This window comes from Apaloderma vittatum, unplaced genomic scaffold, assembly GCF_000703405.1.
Source record: "Apaloderma vittatum isolate BGI_N311 unplaced genomic scaffold, ASM70340v1 scaffold13091, whole genome shotgun sequence".
NCBI lineage: Eukaryota > Metazoa > Chordata > Aves > Trogoniformes > Trogonidae > Apaloderma > Apaloderma vittatum.
In genome coordinates, this window is record NW_009699721.1 from 44322 (window position 1) to 52582 (window position 8261).

General features: G+C 38.0%; 1 protein-coding gene across 1 annotated transcript in view; it reads left to right on the top strand.

The window, feature by feature from the left end:
* PALMD (palmdelphin) overlaps window positions 1-8261 on the top strand; it is a 27931-nt gene that overhangs the window by 12158 nt on the left and 7512 nt on the right. The gene's annotated exons all lie outside the window — the stretch shown is intronic.

The following is an 8261-nucleotide window of genomic DNA, read 5'->3' on the forward strand; positions in this document are numbered from 1 at the left end:
GCCGTGTGAGGAAGGACTGGTTCAGGAGCAACAGGGAAGTTGCACTAAGCAAGTAGCTCCCCACCAGCCCACTGGAAGTTCAGCCCTTCTCCAAGCACTGGGAGGACAGACTAGATTTCAAAGATCTGTTGACTTTAAGCAGGAGCCTGAAGTTTAGCCGAAATACCCTTTATGCCCAAAGAGATTTTTTTTTCTTTTTTCTTTTTTTTAAAAACAGTCTCAGAACCCAGTCAAAAACTTTTTGTGTGTGGCTATGTTGGGCGAAGGATGCTTTTCTACTGACATAACCTACATGTACGCAGTTGCAAATTTGTCTGATGACACCAAAGTAAAGAACAAGCAAGGCTGTTATAGTGGAAATCTGTGCCACCAAAAAGGAAAGCTACTGAATTCCTGACATACTGACAGCCTTAAAAATAGCAAAATATCCTAGCAGGAAGTGTACCGTCTCTCCATTATCTAAACCTAGCCTGCCACCCCATACCATACCTTTAGGTCTCTCTGCACCTGAACCATTTCAGTTGAGGTATCTCGCAGCAATGCTGGCAGTGGCTCCCTCTTGCCCTATCCTTTGGAAGGCTTGGAATGCAGGATCAGGACTTAAAAACCTTCCTACAATGCTAGTTCAGAGATTTCATCAAATAGAGTTGGTTATTCACCTACATAATGTCATCTCCATGTCTTGCAGAATCCTGGATTTGTAATGACAGTTGTAGAATTTTTTGGTACTTCTTTTTGTCCAGAATTTGTCTTCAACTTCGTGGCCTTAATTTTTATTTCCTCAGAGACCAAAACTGAACACTCTGAGCTTTACTCCTCGAATATAGCCATATACACTTTTCTTTCTTAGCATGACTAGAATTTATTATTATTAAAAATAGTAAAACACTAATCCATCTGGAGCTTCAAACCTTAAAAACTCCTTTAATTCATGTAGATAAGTTAGCATCACAAAGGAATATTTTCTCTGCTTTAATTCTAAATTCGATCCAGAAGTTGACAAGGAGTTATAAACTTTCAAGTTTATCTGAATTAGAAGCTTCCTGCTCTTTCAAAATATTCCCATCATTTAAAGGAAGATTTCTAAGTGCTTTTGTGCTTTAAGGAACGAAAAATGAAATTGCAAAACCTGTCATTCGTCCCCGATTGCTTTCTTCAGTCACAACATGGATCCTGGAGAAACATCTCAGCCCGTCTCCATTTTTTGCTGATTTCAAGGACAGGCACACTGGATGCAGACACACTGTGAATGGGAAGGCTGCACACTTCCTACTGTATCACATGAATAAGAGCACACACATTAAACCAAATAAAGCAGAGGATCCTCAGCTTACACACGTGATGTATGCCTGAGTCTATAACAACCTAACTGTAGAAATGTGCCTATTGCCTTCTCACTGGAATTTTGCCAGAGACTTGGTCAACATTCAACTTGTACACGAAAATGCAATTTAGAATTCCTTTCTCACATAGGTGAGATGCAGGCATGACAGGTTTGTTTTGTTGTGTTGTTTTTGGTTTTGGCCTGGGATTTTGTTGGGTTTTTGTTTTGGTTTTTAAAGTTTCTGTTTATACTCGTGCAGTTAAGAGAAATGTATTAGGCATGAATTCTTTTCCTACATAGTTCCAGATTCAGTTAATTACAAGCACCAGTAATGTCTGTATATCTAGATGAGTGATATTCTGATCATAAACCAGCAATTAAAACACTGATGAAAATTAAATGTTTACTTGCAACTGTAAGCACTGCAGTGGAAAAAAAAATGCAATAAATTTTTATGGTAGTTGCTAGTCTTTCTCTTCTTACTGAAAATATTATTCTTTTTCTAATAACGTAAAACTATTTGTGGTGGTTTGGCCCTGGCCAGAGGCCAGGCACTCACCAAAGCCGCTCTATCACTCCCCTTTTAGATGGACAGGGGAGAGGAAAGATGTAAAAAAAAAGAGGCCCGTGGGTTAAGATAAAAAAGCAGTTTAATAAAGCAAGAGCAAATACCGCGCGCGGAAGCAAAGCAAAACAAAGATTATTCTCTACTTCCCATCAGCAGGCGATGTCCGGCCGCTTTTGTAGGAAGCAGGGCTCCAGTACGCGTAGTGGTTGCTCGGGAGGACAAGCACAAACAGCGAATGCCCCCCCCACTTCCCTCTTCCTTCTCCGTTTTATATCTGAGCTGACGTCATATGGTATGGAATACCCCTTTGGTCTGTTTGGGTCAGCTGGCCCGGCTGTATCCCCTCCCAAGATGTTACCCACCCCCGCCGGTTCCCCCCCCAAAAATGTTCCCCCCCCCCAGTCTCCGTTGGGGGAAAACCGGGAAAAAAAAAAAAAAAAAAAAAAACAACCAAAACCACAGCCTTAGTGCTGTGTGAGCACTGCTCAGCAGTAGCCAAAACACTGGGGTGCTATCAACACCCTTCTAGCTACCACTCCAAGGAGAAAAACAAAGACAACCAGCACTGAGAGAGCTGCTATGGGAAGATTGACTCCACCTCAGCCTGACCCAATACACTATTTTTTTACTACACTTACCTAACAAAACCTGTGAATGATTCTTCTTTTATTTTTATGGTATCTGATATTTTTTCACAGCAATCTAAGTATTTCCACAGGCATTTGTTGCTAATAACAGTGCTGACAACTTTTCTGCCTGAGACCTTTCTCCTTGGAAGCTCCACCAAATTACTTCCTCCTTAAAATGATTCCTAGTTCTTGATGTACATCTGAAATACTTGATGTACGTCTGAAATACTTATAATTAACAACTTCACAGGCATAACATATCCTAGAAATGGAAGTCAGTGCAGAAATGCTCCTAACTGCTTTCTGAGCCACCCTGAATTAAGAGAACTGAATTCACTGTTGCTGAAGTTCGAAAGACAGTTTAGAGATTTGTAGGGCCTTGATATCAAAAGAAATATTTTCGCAACTGAGGTACTTACTACTCTTATTAATCAATCATAACCAAACAATATACACACCTCAGAGTCTTTGGCAGCTTTTGTCTTTGTGATACACAGAGGACTCAGACAAGGACATCTGATTTTACAGATGGAGAACTGAGTCACAACAACATATCTGGGGTCATGCAGCAACTTCTCTCTGAACTAGGAATTTAAACAGGTTTATTCACACCAAGCACCTTTTGCTATAAATTAAGCTTCCTACCACTCTTCAATCGCAGTCTAGCAAAGGCCTTTAGAAAAACACCATGCTGCCTTCCAGGTATCATTACATTTTTTTTTAGACATACAGCCCAACCTCAAACTATCCAGCAGCAATACAGAAACCTAGTAATACAGTTCAGTGCGAACAAAGTCCACTAAAAGCACAAAATATACACAGTACTTGTACAGCACTTTTGTTGTGCCATAGATATAACCCCAGCTAACAAAAGCTTGCTTGACTAGATATATGTGAAGTCATGCCTTTGACCTGCCCTGTAGATCAAAGATTACTAGACTGATCATGTAGGCACATGTCATGCAGCAGCAGTAAGATATATTATCGAGAACCTCAGTAGAAATCTTTCTTCTGGACACCTGATTATTAAATTTCACTTGATTCAGACTGTTTCTGTCCAGTCTGATGATTGTTCTGCATGGGTTTTATGTTCAGTGAAAAAAATCTGAATCACTTTAAAGACTTTTTGAATACCCTTAGACCAGTCTTTGTTTCTCTCTGCTGAGAGGACAACTGCAATTGTAAGGCAGATCATTTACAGTAGTGGCATGGGCCTTTCCATCACCCTCCTAAATGGGACCTCTGTTTTGAAACATTCTTTCCTCGGGTGTTGAATAGAGGTAGTGTATGTCTACTAATCAGTTTGGATTTGAGCATTTTTTGTTAAAAGGGAGAGTTCCATTCTTTGTATCAACAACAAAACAGAGAATAGTGAGTGGCCTGAACCACCTTGCAGACCAATAGCTGAATGCTCTGGTTACAGACAAAAAATACCATTTGCATTATCTGTCCTATTCACCCTCTCTACATGTTAGAAGTTACAGTGAGCCAAATGAGCATGTCCTTGAGCTGAATGAAGAATTAGGAGTCCCATTTTCTCATTTAACTTTCAGCTAATAGCACTCAGTCTTGATGGAATTAGTTGCTAAACAACATATTTACAAATGCACAAATAACATCATGTTAACTAAAGTCTATTCAATGGTTTGTAATGTGATATATGAAGGCAGGATGGAGTTCAGAGCTGCAAAAGCATTTGACTCACCTCAAAACATGTGAGGACCTGCTAGACTGCCTTTTCCTCTCAGTCCAGTATTCTCCAGGGTGGCATCCTCCTATCTGCTTTGCATTTTTAAGGTGTTTATTTTTCTTCTGGGATGGCAGTGGTGCCAATCACAGCAGATCAGCTGGCTGTCTGCAGCAATCAGGTGTACTCCATAGAATTTCTTAATTCACCTACCAGTTTGGCAGAGAAACCTTCAATTAAGTAGTTGTGCTTCTAAGGTTCTTCCTTTCATTCACACTTCCATACTACATATTTTCCCCTCTCAAATACTGAGTACTATTCAAAGAGAGAGGATAAAGATCCAAAAGAATGATTTAGTAATTATGTTCTACTTCCATTTCTCTACAAAACACAGCAGCACCATCAAAAGTTTCTCGTAACTGCTTGTATAGCTGCTAGACTCTTTCCATACAAATATAAACTGTAATCTAATGTCATTAAGATGTCATTGATTTAGAAGTTTCTAAAGATTTAAACACACCAGAAAGATCCTAACTTTTCAACTGCATGAAGTCAAAAGGACTTTGGTTTCTTTGAACTATATAGGTTGCATCTTTTAAGAGTTTCCTTTCAACAAAATCCAGCATGCACTCACAATATCCTCTGAAAAAAAAAATAAACCATAAAATCTATATCTATATGCAAGTATGGGTACAAAAGAGATAAAGTCTAGATGCAATCCCCATTACATAGGTAGGAGAATTTTTCCCAAACCCAACGCAGCACTGAATCAGTCCTCTTAATTATCATAAGGTGGGTGTTGGTATGGGTGTGAGAGCATCTATAAACTTAAATAATACTTTTCTTGATCTCCCAGATAAGCGTATGGGGTTTGTCATCTTTGATTTATTTGGGGTTGTGTTTTCTCTCTCTTCCCTCACCCCACCTCCACAGCCCTTTTTTTTTTTTAATACATTTTCAGGATTTTTACTCTTCTTCCACCTGAGCGTGTCTAGGAGTGTTTAGAGTCCAGACTGAAATAAACCCATAGCACAAGTTAACAGTTCTTCAGTTCATTATGCTTCTCTGATATTTCAAAAATTATTTTTTTGCATTACAATAATATTGCAATCAAATCTCACATAAAAACACAGCATTTCAATATATTAAACAAATAGGATTCCATAAAATGTTCAGAAATACAGCACATGGTCATTGCATTAATTACTTTCTTTTATAGCCCTCCAAGAATATTCACCTCCCTCATTATAAAATTTTTTAATGTTAGCACTATAATCAGTACCTTTGAGCAAAGTCCTAAGGGCATCCTACACAGCTTGGTCCAAAGCGTTAGCTGCTTTATAATACATTTTTTTAGCTTTTACTTTCATCCTGAATGCATTTTTCTTCATATCTCAGTTCAGAGGTCTGTGAGACCTCTGGGTTTCAAAAAAAGAGGATATTCTCACTAAAAGACCATGTAGTATCCTCTTATTGTAGCTCTACAAATCTGAGTCTAAACAGGGCAAGAGCCACAGTGTCAGTTCACATTCAGTCACACAGGAGATAAATAATGCTTCTCTGCATGGTGTATCCAACTTTTCTGGTCTACTTACTTTAAAGAGATGACAGGTTTCTATTATGAATGTTGACTTTGGTGTAATATCGTGGATCCTTGCAAACACTAAAAAGGAAGTCAAAACAGAGAATAGTGGGGTTTTTTTCTCTCAGGGTTATAGTCCATCATTACTCTGTTTTTAACTTTGATTCAGATCACCCAGTTTTAACTCTATGCCGAATGATTTCAGCAACTACAGTCATCAGTTTCTGGCATGGATTCAAAACCAATGGAAGATATATTTCACTCAAATATGGAAGGTTTTGAAGTTTGTTTTTTGTTTTTTTTCCTCAAAGCTAAAAGAAATTCTTCCAGAAATGACCCCAACAAGAGAAGGTATATAACCAAGAGACTGAAGCTCTATGGCACTCACTGACAGCATGAGAGATTCAGTTCAAGCCTTAGTTCAGAACTAAAACTAGGCTTGATTCTAGATCTTTACTTCCAAACTACTAAGTTAAGGCAAATTTCTATCTAATTTCTATCTAAAATCCAACACATATGCACTTCTGCAGAAAGGAACAGTCTTTAGAGAGAGTTAAAAAAAATAGGATGCAGGACAAATGTTTAAGTCACTGCCTTAGTCACCAAATCTTACTTTACCAGAGTGCTTTAGCCAGGCAGAGCTTCCTCCCTCTCTCACATACATAGAAATTAGATATTTTATCCTGGACCTTTCCATCTAGAAATGTTTCATCAAACATCATAGCGCTAAGAAAAATAAAAACTAATTAGCAAAGAGATGCCTTAAACACTGTGCTCAGCTTTTAGCACAGGAGAAACCATGTAACATAGATTTAACATAAAACAAGGAGAGGAAAAGGAAGCTGTGACCTCTTAATGTGCAATGATAAAGGCTTTTTAATAAAACAGGAAGTACATCAGTCAGTACTTAACCAGCAAGATACTTCTGGTTTGCAGTGCTAAAATCTAACAGATATAAGTGCTGAATATTCTGCTGTCTTAGAGAAAATCCAAGGTTAGTATATTTGGTATTCATAAGATGGAAGCTTGTAGTTTTTGTAAAACAAACTCCCAGTGACCAGATCTGGGTACAATAAAGGCTCCTCCTGCAATAAATAGACCCTTAAAACTTGTTTCTTAGTATTGGAATTCTCACCTAATTGCAATCTCAGAAAGCACTTGCTGTTAGCAGCTCATGTGACATGTATGACACCTGTATGAACTACCCAGGTTTCTCTTGCTAATTCGTTGATAGTACTTTTTGCTTACTAGAGCAAACACTGAACATTAACCTTCCCAGCTGCTTGTCCTAGGTGCATTGAACCAGGGTGTCTTACATAATTGCTGTTCTACTGAACAGGAATGCTTTCCAGAAACAAGATTTCAGTGCTTTTCCCAGGGAATTAAGTACACAAAATGTTGACGAGTGACTAAGGGCACATGTATGTCTGTAAAAGCATTAGTACACACCTCCTAAGAGGAACCCTTAAAGCTTATGAGTATTTTTAAGTCTGTAGCTACAAGCTCTCCTTTAGTCTATTGGGAACATTAGTGTTCACATTAGCAGCAATATCTTGCATTTTTAATAAAGACTTGGCTTTTTTTCCCTTTAAGAATCAAGCTTCAGGCTGTCAGTCAAGCATCATTTCACCTCTTCTAGCACACATTTTGAAATCCCAAAACCCACAGTCACAGATGCAAAACTACAGAGAACTGTCTTGGCATCTTGGAGATGAATATACACAACTCTGAGAAAGCCCCTTCATCATCCTGCGTGTTTGTAAATTCTTCATTCTCAGTATCAGATAGATGGGAAAACAAAGCTTCAGACTTCAGTCTCTTGAACATCCTCCCACCATGGAGGCTGTTTAGTTTTGAAAAATCTACAGTTATGAAGTTATCACTTCATAAAAGTAATCTGACTATTGTGATTTCTAGTTGTATTAATTTTCATACTAGAAAAATAGTTAAGAACGTTACACTAAAAAAATATTTGCTAATATTGTTATTTGAAAAGTGATACCTGTTCTCCCCCTGAGAAACACAAATGCAATTTGATTTCCATTGACAGAGGTGGTTCTTATGGAATTGCAGCTTCTAATTATAGAGTAAAACTTTTCTCCACAGGAGATCCTCCTGAATACAGTTTGGGTACATACAATAAAATATATCACATGAAGTGATGTACTATAGCCCTTTAAGTACTACCAGGTACAAGAACATTCTTCCGACTTTATTTTCATCATGCGTACAAGTTCAAACACAAAATTAAGAGACAAAGTCATAATCATGGTGTCTATATATTAGATTCCTACATCTTAATTACACTGGAGTGATCACATTTCTTGAGAAAAAAAAAGTAGGAAAAAAATTTGCTTAGCAATGAAGAATGCTGCAGGGGCCTGTATTCTCTCATGAAATATAAGTTAATTTCAATCACTTTTTTTCTAAGTAGGTTCAGAAGGAATCTCTGACTGGTATTTTTTTCCCTA